At 41.2% G+C, this 14346-nt stretch overlaps 1 protein-coding gene across 8 annotated transcripts in view; it reads left to right on the top strand.

The window, feature by feature from the left end:
• GPR63 (G protein-coupled receptor 63) overlaps window positions 1-14346 on the top strand; it is a 40847-nt gene that overhangs the window by 492 nt on the left and 26009 nt on the right. For 2 of the 8 annotated variants that reach the window (XM_080585958.1, XM_080585961.1), the window contains exon 1: window positions 11611-14339. The exons of 3 other annotated variants lie outside the window; for them this stretch is intronic. The gene's annotated coding sequence lies outside the window, so the exon portion shown is untranslated. 3 more of the 8 variants (XM_080585956.1, XM_080585955.1, XM_080585954.1) reach the window with 3 other exon arrangements.

The raw sequence follows: 14346 nt of genomic DNA on the forward strand, positions 1-14346 counted from the left end.
CGGCGGCGGCGGGGCCTCGGCACGGCGGGAGCGGCGCTTCCGGCCCGGTGCCGGCCGCCGGGGGCTGGCCTCGCCCTGCCCTGTCCTGCCCGGGGCGGCGGGGAGCTGCCGGCTGTCGCCTTCCCGTCGTAATCGTGCAAAAGTCTGCGATCAGCCGGGACCCGCCGCTGGCGTGGCCGGTGTCCCGTAGGCACATGGTGCTCCCGCTGCGGGAGGCGCTCCTGTGGCAAAAAGAAGCGCCTCGCTTCAAATGCCAGCTATTTTGCAACGAGTGCGCTCTTTTCAGCGAGGTCTTCTGCATACTTGGCTTTTAGAAGTCATAATACAGCGCAGGCTGAAATAGTTAAAGCGTGCGATGAAGTTTTCCTCGCAAACAGTAAAAACACTTTTTGAGGAAAATGGGATGTGCGTGCAGAGGCAGGTGGTGGTGACACGCACAGCCCAGATGGCCTCAGCGAGGTTACGATCCGAGCCCAAGAGGATGGTTAAACAAAATTGCTGTCGAACTCAATTGTAAAAGGGACAGCTTTGTACAGGTTAAACAGACCGTTTCTAGCTACCTGAAACTGTAAAGAGGTTTCAGAGAGTATTACTTACACAGAACAGCTGTCTGCTGACAGCTCTCAAATGTATTTTTGCTGTTGTTTTTGCGCCGTTACCTGTTGTGAAAATGTATTTGCCAACATTGCTGTAGCCAAGTTTCCAGGATAACATAATTGATTCACTTGTAATTATATTTTTCATCTACAGAAGCAGATTTGGTAATGAGTGGTAATTAGTAGAATTATCATTTCTAAATAACTTTTGTTAGAAATATTTACTGCCAGATGATCGTCCCTCAGAAACCCGGCTTCTTACGCTGTTGTGCATGACTCATTTATTAGGGGGTGGCCTTACCGTAAGAGGGCATATCAGATGTATAGAACTTTTTTTTTGTTAAGTGGAAGAAAATAAGATGAGGCTGTGGATGTCAGTAGATCATGTGCAAGGAACAAGCCAAGGAAACAGGAACAAGCCGAAATGAGCTCATTTTTAATTCTTGTGTACTACTATATGTAGATAGATAATTTTTGTGTACTTAATGGTATTTGACATTTAAAAACATTCTCTAAGAGTAACAGCAGATAAAGCTCAGAGATGCTACCTCAATTTCTCTGCCAGTTAATTAAACGTACCCGTGGTTGTTCTCTGGTCCTGAAGCCAGTTGCCCTTGTCAGTGCTGCTTAGCCTCTCCTACCTTCCCGATCAGGGTAGCTGAATATGAACAAGTGGTAGGGACTGTTCCCTGGGCTGTGCTGAGCCCAAGTCATGTCCAAGAATTGTGTGGGGGAGCTGTGGTGGCCTGTGCGAGAAGCACCCCGTGCTGGCCTTAGCAGCTGGGCACTCGGCGTGACCGAGCAAGTTGCATTGCCCAGGGATGGTTCCCAGCATTGCTGGGTTTGCTGGCGTGGGCTTGGGCTGTCGGTAATGCTGGAAGTGGTCTTTCTTAACTCTGTGCTCAGTCACTGTGGTCTAATTTGCCTGCATCCAGGAGCTCGGACACTATTAAATACCACTTTTCTGCTGAGAACTGCCAGGGCCGCTTCTTTCTCTACTTGTGCGGGTGGGTGCAGAGGGAGTAGGTGCAGGTTGGGCAGCCGTCCCACTTGCCCCAAAGGGAAAGGTTGTCAGGGCAGGAGCAAGGCCTACACAGCTTCCTTCTGCTTGTTTGGGACCGTTCCCCAGGACAGCATCTGCCCGTGAGCAGTCCCAGTGGCCAGATGTCAGTGCATCCACGGCACGTTGTTAGGATGTTTTCCTAATCACTTTGCTAAAAGGATCAGAGCAAGTAACTTTCTAAAATGCTCTAGAGAAGATTATTTACTTTTAGATGCCTGGAGAGATCACTGGCCTGTTAAAACTGTTAGACTAGATGTTTAAAATCAATCTTTTGGACCCCAGCCATGCTTGCTGTCTCTTTTTTTTGTCACTGAATTTGCAAACAAAGCCTGCGTACTTCACAGCATTCTGTAAATGTGTGGATTTGTTCACAGTTTTGTAGTATCTCGTAGTTTGGTTCTGTAATGAAATGGTGCTAGTATAAGTGTTATATTTTACACTGTACTTGATTTTGGCGTATTGATATGTCCAGGTAATCTCTTGTAATAGTCTTAAAAAGTAATTTTCCAAGCAAATCTAAAAGATATCAAACTTAATTGTTACAAATTAGGAAAGTGAGGCAAGAGGAAGAGTGACCACTTGTCTAAGGAATCTCGGTCATAGAACCTAGAATTAGAATCTCAGGTTGAAAACGGATCTGTCAGGTCACGCTCTCTCTCATAGACATGTAAAATACTTTAACAGAAAGGTGTATTTTCTCTGTGCATTTGCTAGCAGCTCTTTTTTTACTAACCTAGCTGGTAGTGCAGTTCAAAGTTAAGTAGGAAAAATGTTCAGTTGCCTCATTTTCAGCTGTGGATATTGCTTAAATATTACCTAAACCTTACATGTGCGATGGGACTTGGTATATGCTTTTAAGTACTTTCCCAAACAGGTGGTTTAAGCTGAGGTCTCAGTGAAATTCCGTTCAATTCCATTTGAATGGAAATTTACAAAATATTAATCTCAACATTGAGACATTTCAACATGTACTTTAGGAGAAAGGCGAGCTTTCCTTTTCTTCTCCCTCTGAGTAGAAGCACTGATTCAGTAAGATATTTACACTCCTGCATGTGTTGAAGTGTTGGGAGTCCCCCCACTGGTTTGAATGGCACTTAGAGAAATCTCTTGCATAACTGTAACCTAATTTACCTCAATCTAGATGTAGATTATACACAAGCCGTGTTTAAAAGAACGTTGTTCAGACCACATAAGCACATAAGTGTTTGAAAATTTAAAGCTATGAAGTGTTGGTGATATGGGCTTTGGGAGCTATGCTTTATGCTATCTAGGATAGAGCTTTTTTCAGAGCATTTACCATCTAAAATCAGGCAGCCAAAATTAGCGGATGATTTTTGCATCTCTTCCTTGATTTTCTCTTCCTTGGAGTTACTAATGCGAGGTTTGAACTGTGTTGATTAAATACGACATGGTTACACACAATAATTGTGGAGAATACAAGTGCTGGGCCTTCCGAAGGAAGTTGGATTCTGTGTGGGTAAATAGTATTTAGTCATGTAATTAAAGGCTATGTTGTGGCGTTTAATTAAAGTTCCATAACTGTTACTTCTCAAGACTTGAGAGGCTGACTTTCAAACCTTACTAGTGCTTATTTTTTTTAACATTGTTTATGGGTGTGTATTTCTTGCATTTTTTTTCCATCCCTAAAGCAAATGGAAACAAGTTAAGTGTTTTTTTAGTGGGGTATCTATGATCACTTCCTATGCTCTTGGCAGATTTAAAACCTGTAGATGCCAGTTCAGGCTTTAACTACCTGAGCTTGTAGCAGTCGTTTTTGATTCATGCATGGATTAATAATGAAGGGAAATAGGATGCTTTATATAAGGGTTATAAAGATGAGTATCTGAATTATCCCATGGTATCTCACAATTCTTATATAATATAATATTGCTGACTTAAAGAGGGTGGTGAAACTTTGGGGTTTGGTTCCTGTTCTGTTGTCTGCAGGGCAATGCTGTCTGGTGAACTTACTGTTGTTTTCCCCACAATATTTTACCCTTACTGCCCTGTTTCTTCTGGGCTGTCTTGTTGGCCAGCTGCTTGTTGCGTTTTTCTGCCGGATTCTTCCCTTGGTTGATTTCATATATAATTTCTGGTTGCTGGTCGTTTTAATTGGGCAGTTAGAATATTTTATCCTAATCTAGTTTGCAGCCCGCTAGTCTCCTTGAAGTTTCTCATTTCTTTCTCCCACGTGATCATGCATTGTGTTTTCCAGCAGGTGCTTGCGTCATTGTGGGCAGTGAATGGATGCTGGTGCTTTAGGAGGTAAATCTAAGTCTTCAACGTGAGCTTCTAAAAGCTAGCTAGCTTGTACTGTGCTTTATTTTTTATTTTTTTCCAACCTCATTAGGTTTATGGACTCCTGCACAGCAAATTGAAACCCAGTGACAACAGGCTACCTTTCTGGGGAAATTGGAAATAATCTGTGGACTGTGGTAACTCTGAGGTAGTCTCAAATAGCCTTCCAGGCACCTGTATGGTCAATGGAGAAAAATAAGCTTGTCCAGAAAGTGTTTTATCCCACCTATGGTTGAATTATGCTCTCTGCGTTGAATTATACTCTCTGCTTAGTGCGGTGAGAGTCCTGATGGCTCTTCTAGCCTTGCTGTCCACCTTTTAGGACAGCTACGTTTACTCAACGTTAATCCTTAGTGAGCACCTTTGCAGTTCTTAATTTTCTTGTCATTATTCAATATACAGTCATATGCCTTATTTACAACCCTGAATGTGTAATAATTAATTTTAATGTGTGCTTCTATGGCAGTGTTATCTCTGTTCTTCAGGAGCAATATGTTATCTTCATGACCTTACTGTTTTGTGCAAGTTGTCTCCCCGTTTTAAGAACAGCACTGTGCTAGATGCAGATTTACAGGAAAAACTTCACAAACAGAAGATGTTTGGTTTGCGTTGCTTTGAAAACGTGGGGAAAACTTTGCAACAGATAGGGAGAAGGTGTATTTTTAATGCAAGTTAAAAAATAATACTTCTGTCTTTCTAAAGCTGTCTTAGAACTTGATACCTGATACTACTTAGAAATAGTTATCGATGCAAGTTTTCTGCATCAGTAGTATAATTCACAAAATTATCCCTTTCAAAGGATTGTACAAGGTTCATTGTGTGTAATGATAGAAAAGAGGGTGTGATGTCTTGTGAAAAATAGATTACTTTTTTTTTGTCAGACTTGAAAAGTAATTTGAAAACACATGATATTATGTGCTGATTAAATTCGTATCTTCAGTAGATGTTATTCCAACAAGCCTTTTATTACTTGTTCATTTTGATTTAGAATCTTCTGTCAGTTGTCACTTCTGAATTTTCTTGAAACATTTCTGGAGTCTTGCATGCTTTTTGTGGATGTGTTTTAGAAGTAGGTGCACATAATGTGTTCGTGATCTTCTGATTCCTTTATCACTAAGTCTATGTGCATAGCCTTTATAATTTGTATTAACTCTAAAGGCAGATAATTATTTCAAAGGATCTGTATCCAAATTTACTGCGCTTCCCATTACTACCAAAATTGTTTCATGTCACAAAGTAAAAACCTCCGAACCAAATTCCAACCTTCCTACGTCTAGCCAAAGACACACCATGAAACATCAAAAGAGTGTGTTTGCACTTTGCTTTTCCTCAAAAGTACTCACTAATACCCCAGACCTTTGTATGCTTGTATTGAGGGTTCTGGACAAATTTTTGTGTGGCCTGGAGAGGAGCTACCTGTTTATTTTCAGTGCAAAATGAACCGAGTAGCAGTGGGGCCTCCCACCTCTTGCCTTATCTCTGATTTGAAGGGTTCATGAGTCGATAGAGCTGAGAAATTAATTCCATCCGTCACACTACCACATCTTCAGCGTGTCTGCTCAGGCTCCAAGTGTGTCATTTATGATAAGGAGGTGGCATTTGAAACAAATTCGGCAATATTTAATGCTGACTCACAATAACATGTTCGGAGTATTTATAACAGGCAGAGGTTGTACTATGCTGTACTGGTATCAGGACATCTGCCATAAGAAATTTCCATCGCATTTGTTGTGTGAGCACAGGGATGGGGCTGAGAGCTCTGGATGAGGAAAGTTCAGAGCCTTTTCTCTCCCCGTTCCCATCGTTTTGATAAGAAGGCAAGTTCGGGCTGCATACATCTTTCCTAGAAATATCAAAGCATAAAGTCTCAGGTAATAGCGCTTCTGCTGTTAAACCGCTAGATCCAAACCAGCTGGATTACACGTGTGGTTCACAGCCACCACAAATGATAGACTTGAAAAAGCATCCCCTCAGCACGTTGGCAATGCGGTGCTGTGCTTCTAGATATCACCAGCAAGGCAGAAATTGTAGTCCCCATATAATTCCCTCAGGTTTCCCTGCTGTTCTCAAAGGCTGTCTCTGTTCCTGGGAGGCATGCACCTATCAAGCATTATGCAGCAGTTGCACGGAAGCATACATCTGAAGCAGTTGGTTCAGACAGTGCAGACGCGTGCAGACAGATGTAGAAACATAACGATGTGGCATTCGTACACAGCATTCTTAAGAAACAAGATTATTGTTTTCGGCTATCTGTTTTAGTTTAGATGAATTTTGCTCTCCAGAAATTCATGTTCTGTCTGATTGCGGGCCAAGCTGATGTGATTACTTCAGAGCTCTGTTGAAATTAGGTGAGATCAGTCTAGTAGGAAGGAAACGGGGGCTGGGGGAGAAGCAAACACTGCTGAGGGAGCAGACCACCCTAAGATGGTGAGCTGGGGGTTTGTACTGGTGAGCACGTAACGCAGTTGCCAGACGCTGCCCAAAGGCCTGCCCAGTTCGCTGCTCGGTCTGGGGGCTGCTACAGAGCCAGGCCCTAAGTGTTTCAAACAGCTGTCATCCACGTAGTGAAAAGATTATAGGCGTTTTGAAAACATGTTCAAAGAATGAGTTTAATGAACTGTATCCGTCAGTTAATCTATGATTGATAGACCATCTCCTGAGAACTCGTGGTCGCTCATGTAGCATAGAAGTGTTTGAATGCATAAGTGATTTTAGACTGATGTTTGGGCACTTGACCCATTGCTTCCCTCGCATGGGAGAAAAGCCAGGAAGAGCCAGCATTGCTTCTGTCTGACGGTCAGCCCTGTTTTGTTCTCTCTTGGAACCAGCCACCACCAAAGCATCTAGGAAATGTTGGTTGTAATCGACAGTCAGGTGGGACTGAACTTGCAGTTACTCTTCCAAGCAGACTTCCCATAAGAAGAACTTACGTAAGTGTATCCCTGCTGCAGTGTTCTTCGAGGGAAACGTTGGGAGTCTGGAGTAGGTGCTACTGCATTAAGTATTCCTACAGGAATGCAAGCTGGTGAATGGCAGTGAGAAGCACCGCTCAGCTCCTCACCAGAGGAGAGTCCCGATTTATGAAAGAGAAATCTCTCTTCGGTGGTTGTCAGCGGATCAGGCAATACGGACTTGTGTTCCGCCACCACCACACGGTGTGGGCAGGCAAAGCTGCAGTAGCGTTGTTGCTGAAACGGTTCACTGTGTGGCAAAACCGTTTTGTGAGTTAGAGACCACCAGCTCACTGTTGGTGAGCCTTTGTGAGATGCAGGCAATGAAGTTGTTCCCTCTATGTACGTAACCGATGAGCTTGCCTGCTAGGTTAGAACTGAATTTAATTTACAGGTTGGTGTTGCCAAATTTGTGCAAAATGGTATGCATGTGAGATGCATTCGGTTATGTAAAGTTGTGTCCCTTCATCCTGGGGGAAGATGCTCTGGCGGTATTCAGTTTCATCTTTGCACTGATGTAGCCAAGCTGAATTTCTAGTTCCCTTCCAATCTCAGAATTGGTTCTCCTGAATATTCGTATCTTATCTAAAGGTTTTGGGGTGACTACGCATAGCAAATTACTTCAGCGAGCACTGGAAAAACACTGTGAGAAAGACTTGTCTTGAGTCACAGATTAGGGATGAGCTGGATCCACATGAGATAGGAGCTGTTTTGTGGGCTAGCCTGAGGCTGTGGAACGCACTAAGGATCATCACACAGCTGGACAGCACTTTCTGCTTCTAATACAAGACACCCGTGCTGACATAGTCTCTGACATAAATGCTGCAAATGTGTAGCCTTCATGTTAAAGTAAACCTGCAAGTAGCAGAGAACCACAACTGATTCTGCTCCCAGAAGAGACCAGTCAGCATGGGGTGCTCCACTGGATGTGCTTTTCCCACCACAGAGAGGATTTAGAGAGTGTGTGACACAGGTTGCATTCCTAAGTACACAATGAAAATGGTGAAAAAACGCATATTTATCATTCTTGGGTTCTATACAATGAGTAAATGCTGCTGTTGGGGACTAGATTCTTATTTTAGTGTTTACTGATGATAGTTTTAGTTCTAGATGCAAAAAAAACCCCTGAAGGGTAAGTGTTTTAAGACAAGTAGCAATCCTTTGTAATGTGATTAGCTTTCCCTGGGTTTTGTTGGTTGCTGTCAACAGTATTGCATCCCAGGCCTTTCATATTACTTCTGATAGAGAAGTCTGAAGAGAACATATTGACCTTGTACGAAGGCTCCTTCAGAATCCTCTAGCTGGGCCTGGTGGCACAAGGATGAGGGAAGTGTTCCCATTTCTGACACTTGCTGGAAGAAGACGTGCAAGGTCTTTCCCTCTCAGAGCAAGGGACTTGGGTCTTCAGGAGCTTTGCTTCGGGTAGCAGTGCTGAGGAAGGGATGCTGTTGTAACACCTGGGAGTCGAAAGCCTGTGTGCATTCTCAGTACGTGAATCACTTACTCAAGCTCGAGCGTGGAGAGAGCTGTGTGTGTGTGTTAAGAACGTTACTGCCTTTTGGCTTCATTTATATGCTCGCTAATCATGATGACTGGGTGCTATTTAAAATCTGAATGCTTCTGAGGCTATTTCCGGTGTACAGGAGGATATGGTTTAGGAATTTAGCTTTCTGCAGCCAGATGGATTATAATGTTGCTAAGGAAACAGACTATAAATGAAGTGGCAGCTGAGTGTCCCTAGAACATCAGACTGCTCGAAGCTGGTATTTTAAACTCATTTAGGTGGGTAGATAAATTGATGCGATGAGAAGTTAATTTCCTGCGTTTTACGCTTCGTTAATTTTCATTGCTTTGTTAGTATTTACAAAAGGTAGCTTAAATTCCCACTCAGACCACCTGGTGTGTGGGTCACTGAACAAAAAATTGCTATTAAAATTAGAAAATGGACAAAAGCTGTAAGTAAAGTAGATCCTAAAATAATCATTAAAACTACTGCTCCACAGATAATGATCTAAAAAAGACCTGGCAGCAGCACGGTCCTCCTGAAAAACTGGGACTATGAAATAAGATGAGATTATGCCAAGTACATAGGAAAAAGCAGAGCTGCTGTGGACCTGAAGAAGTTACAAATCTGGAACTTCGTGTATAAGTAGTAAAGCATATATATTTTACTGAGCAACCACTGCCGTTGGTAAGATGGACTGACTGGACAAGGGGAGGGCAGGAGGAGTTCTGAATAGCCTGAAATACTTGCGGACCTCACACTTTTAAAAGGGTATAATGGGATGTGGGTCCTTCCCCTCCCACTTAACCAAGGTGGTAACTGAAGAGTCAGTAACTTTAGATCCTTGTGCTTGTTTCGCATTGCTTGCTTTACTCTTAAGTGCCTTGTGTTCCTGCAGTTAAAGTCCTTTCCTTGCGAGCCTGATGAGATCGGAAGCTCTGAAATACTTGGGTAGCCAGTGGTACCCGCTTTCTCAGCATTTTGTGAGCTGTGGTTCAAGATAAGAGGAAGGAGCAGTCTGCATCCAGACAGGGTGTGTTTAGACTTGTGCCCACTTTCAAAAAAAGCTGTCCAAAGCAAGTAGGTAAGTAGCGAAGGGCAGCACAAATACCTAGCAAGAGCCTGCTCTGCTGATTTGAAGTTGTATCCTGTGCATACATGGATAAAGCATTTGAGCAAGTGGTTATAACTTTACTCGGACATATTATTTATGGGGCATATCTATTCAAGATGGGAAAACATGTAAGTGTTTTACAAGCTGTTTTTGTTTAATAAGAAGAAAAATAAGAGGTCTGGGAGGTGAGCAGGCACTGGTTGAGTCTGTAGAGATTCAGAAACTTGTACTAAGTATTTCTGTAATGAAAAGAGGAGATCTGAAAAGCTCATTGTAAGACTAGAAACTACAAGAACTTGCCAAGCAAAGATGGTTTGTGAGCTAAATAGGAAATGGAAGGCTGAGGAAGGATTTAAAGTATATACATGCGGTTGGTAGAATTACCATTCTATGTTTTCTGAATTGAAATGAAATTGTTTGCAATAAAACACATTCCGGAAAATGAGTCAGTGTTCCAGCAGTGCTAAACCTCTTCAGCCTGCAGTGTTAAAACTGTTATTTAGAGGACACTGGAGAGGAGTATGTCCGGTCTCTTCAGCCAGGTAGGCAGCAGAGGTCACTGGGGAGATGGCACTGAGTACACTGGAGCCTTTCCTTGCCTGTTTGTTGTATGACAGGATTTATTGCGTTGATGGGAGTGCCATCAGGCTACGTATGGATCAGTATCTGTCACTGCCTTATCGCTGCAGTCAGTAGCCAGGAACAGAATCCAGCTATCAAAGAGCGTACAGCGTGACTTTTCCTCTTTAGTTATGCCTTTTCTGAGGGGCTTTAGGGTTGAGCCAGATTAATTATTCCGGTGTGTTTTTGTTCCCTGAAGGATCCACTGCCTCATCCCTGGAAGCCTTTCTCATCTCCTGCTAACTTGTTTGCCTGTTGTGTGGTGGAAGGAGCCCTAGGACCCGTGAGAAAGCTAGCAACAAGGAGCATACTGTAGATCACCTTAACTGTTGTTGCAAAGTGCCTTTAGGAAGCGAGATAGTAGGAAGAAGACAGCAAGCCAGATGAAACTGCCCTGAAGGATTAATTGTGGCTCTTAGTTGGTTGAACTTGGACGAGAACTAAAGTAAAAGTACCATAAAGTATCAAGGTGTGCTGGAACAAGTCTTGTTAAAGTGAATCTTTTCTGGTGTAAACAGAATGATGATGTGTAGCAAACAGTTTTGGCTTTTATTAGATTTCGCAGAAATATGTTAAATTCAACAAAAATTTAAATGGAAAAGCAATAATGATTTGATGAGCAAAACCTTTTATAGAAGTTATTTTTAGCCAGCTCTGAGAGCTGGAGAGCTGCTAATAGAAGCTTCACTATTACATGTGGAGCAGGAAAGTCTTTTTGAGAGAAATAAGATCTGACAAAAATACTTACTTTAAATCAGTTCCAAAGGAAGACAGAAAAATTACATGTTAATTGACAGTTGTGATGCCTTCTGTAGCATCCTGGTACAGAATCCCTTAAAATTATCTTTCTCAATAGTTTAGATTCCTTTTTTTTTTTTTTTTTGGTCTTGGAAGTGTAGGAGGAGCATCACTTTTGATTTTATATGCATCCTTTTTGATGTCTGAATAATGTTAATTCCAACATGATCGATATTTTAGGGATTATAAATAGATTTATGTATAGCACAAAGGCCAGAATCTCATTTCCTGGTCTGTCTTGATGGATGTCATTACATTTTTTTTCCTATACATCTTTTCCATAACTTAGTCAGTGTATTTTGCTGTTTTAAAAAACTGCTACAAGTCTCTTGGTTTGAGTTTGTGAGCAGTTTCTGAGTAGTCACAATCAAATTAGAAATTATGTCTTAGGTTTATCACTCTATTTAGAGTTATCTTAGCTGCAAGATGATAAATTCCATGCAGTATTTTGTCAGGATCGGATTCAAATTGAAACTGAAACTAACTGAACTTATGTGTGACTGAAGAAACACTTAAATATTATTTGCTAAACGAGTTAATTGACCGTACTTAAACAGCTTTCAGTTAAGTAGAGAAATAAGATCTTGAGCTAGCAAAGCACAAGACAGCATAACTTAATGGGTAACTCCTGCCTTGTGAGGTAATACTTTCTGTGTAGTTTATTATTATTAATATTTTGTTTTAAATAGCGTAAAAATCCCTCACTTTAATTTCTGAAGGAGCTTTTCCATGGAAAAATAAGAGGTTTGTTGACTGGGAACTGCCGTGACTATATCCAGTGAGACAACTGTTTTGGTGTACTGTTTGTTTAACAGTTCCTAAGTACCACAAAACCACTGAGTATTACAAAAGTCACTCAGTTATCTGTAAAGTTATTTGTAACAGGGAATTATAAGGTACTTAAAAAGGTTGTTCCTACAAAAGATTTGAATTGTTCAATTGATAAGCATATCTGCTTGCTTTGCATTGTTATTTAAAAAACAAAAACAATGTCTGTTCTATTACATTAAAACAAAACTGTTTTAAAAATCACTGCATCAGCTCATTTAGATATTTTTGGCTTGTAGATATATATATTTTTTAAAAATTAAATTTGTTCATGATGCATGGAACGCTTGCAAGCCCTGCCTGTCACATCTGTATAGAAATTGTTTGTGCCTGTATTGCACAGGATCTGAATGTCTGTAATACGTCATCTCACCCTGAGAGCTGTCCAAATGGGAACTCTAAATTTAACAATTTTTCAGATCTGTAATATGAGCAGAGTTGACTGATTTCTAACTAGGATTGTTTCTCAGAGGTAAATATGCTGTCTTGAAAGGGTTATTTCAGCTGACTGGACAAAAATTACTCTGAAGCCATGAAAACAATCAGATGACATGGTTTAAAAATAGTTAAGGATTTTAGTCTGATTCTATTTTAGGGAAAATAAGATAATGGCCCAATGTGTAACTGCTTTAATAGACTAAACCAGACTATCACAACAAATTATAGGGTAAATCTGGAAAAATACACAAACCACTATTAGAGCATTTTGTTGTGTTAAGCGTTTTTGGTTTTGGGTGAATAGAGATGTTAATAACTATCAAAGACGCATGCATGCACATGAGTATACATACACACAGAAGTAACATAAAAATACTTAAATATGCGTATAAACTAAATCTGGTTTTAGTTTTCAACTGAATCTTATTCTGACAGAGTTTGAGTGCTCTCAGAGTAGGATGCTGCAAGCAGCAACATTTCTGTCACTTCATTGAACTTGCTACTGACGCGTCTCCCCTATGAGCCAAGAGGCAAGATCCGTAACATCTGTGTTACAGCAGCAGGGCTCTTGGGCGGCATCAGAGCTTGGCTGTAGCATGAGCTGAATTCCTGTGGGAAAAACATAATCACGGCTGACCCTTTTGCTTCAGAAACTAACCCAAATCTCGGTATGGGCAGCACAGTGTGAAGCGGGTACAAACTTGGTAACATTTTTTCGGTCATATTAATCACTTTGCCACTACTGTCTCTGCATCTTTCCATAAAAAAGATGAATTTTCATTGATTGCATTTTATTTCAAAACTGGGTATATTTTTGTGGGAGAGAGAACTTAATAAATTGCATCAGCATAAAATACTGTTGGTGATCGGGTTACTGTTTTTAAAAGGTTAATTGGGTAAGCCCTTAGGATTTAGTAAAAGTGTGTGCTAAGGGCTGTTACCAAAACAAATAAGGAAATCCATTTTCCCCTGTTAGCAGATCCGAGTGCAACAGCGTCCTGCGTGTACTGGGGCACTGCAAAGGAGGTGCGAGCAGTTTAATACAGGGAACCTTTAGATCTCTACGGTAAACGAAGATGAAACATCAGTCTTCCATTCAATTAGAGAGTATACTGCAGAAGTTGCTGTAGTTGAAAAGCTAAAATAGCCTTAGGACAACTGTTTTCATGACCTGAAATAGTTTTTTTTTAACTTAACTACAATCTTTTGATAGACTGACCTTTTGGGGGAGAAAGGAAGCTTTCAGCGCTTAAGTTTATTTTGCATCAAGTTTGAATTAAAATCACAAGAAAATGTTAAGAAAACTTTTTTTTTTAAGTGACCGTAGATGAGGTGCAACTAACTTTAGAGAACTGTCAGTAAAGTACTTGTTGAAAGTTACGACTCGTTTGAAAAACAATGGTATACTGAAAACACAGCAGTATTGAGGCATTCTCTAACCTGTTGCAAAGTCTTTAATGTAATCCAAATGCTTGTGGGAAACAAGTTTAATGGTGTCTTAGATCTCTGTGCTTTTGGTTCTGCAATTTTAGTTCTTTGGAAATGACAGCTCTTGGCTTGGGGAATTGAATTAGACCTGGTAAGATGCAAATTCCTCTAAGATCATCAGTATTTACAAGTTTTGCACAGCTCTCGCTGATGGCACAGCTCTGTCATGAGTGTGCTCTCTAGTAAGAACCTCTTAGTATACAGACAAATCTGGGCCACGGTCTTATGCCTTGATCTGTGTATTGCTACAGCTTCAGGCTAGAAATGTGAAGCTGTTCAATTTGCGTGCTAGGGTCTGTTTTAATCCAGATCAATCCTCGTGCTTCAGGACTGGGGAGCTGGGCTTGGGAATGATGAAGTGAGGACTGGCCTTTTGGTAGCACTGCCAGCTTTAAATGCTGATTTCATGGAAGTGGTAATTCTCTCAGTAGAACTGTGCAGGTACTGGAGTCCTTACACTTGAATTCATTGAGGGGTTGTGTAGGATTACAGAGCTTTTCCCCTCTGTTCACATTTAAAAAGAAAAAAAAAAAAAAGCCTGACTAATCATTTATAATGGGAGGGGAAAAAAGGAATGTCATTTGGAAACAGTGTTAACCCCTGACTGCCAACAGAAAACTACCCAAAGCATCTTGCCCAGGTAAGAG

The sequence above is a fragment of the Anser brachyrhynchus genome (assembly GCF_964034855.1).
Source record: "Anser brachyrhynchus genome assembly, chromosome: 3".
NCBI lineage: Eukaryota > Metazoa > Chordata > Aves > Anseriformes > Anatidae > Anser > Anser brachyrhynchus.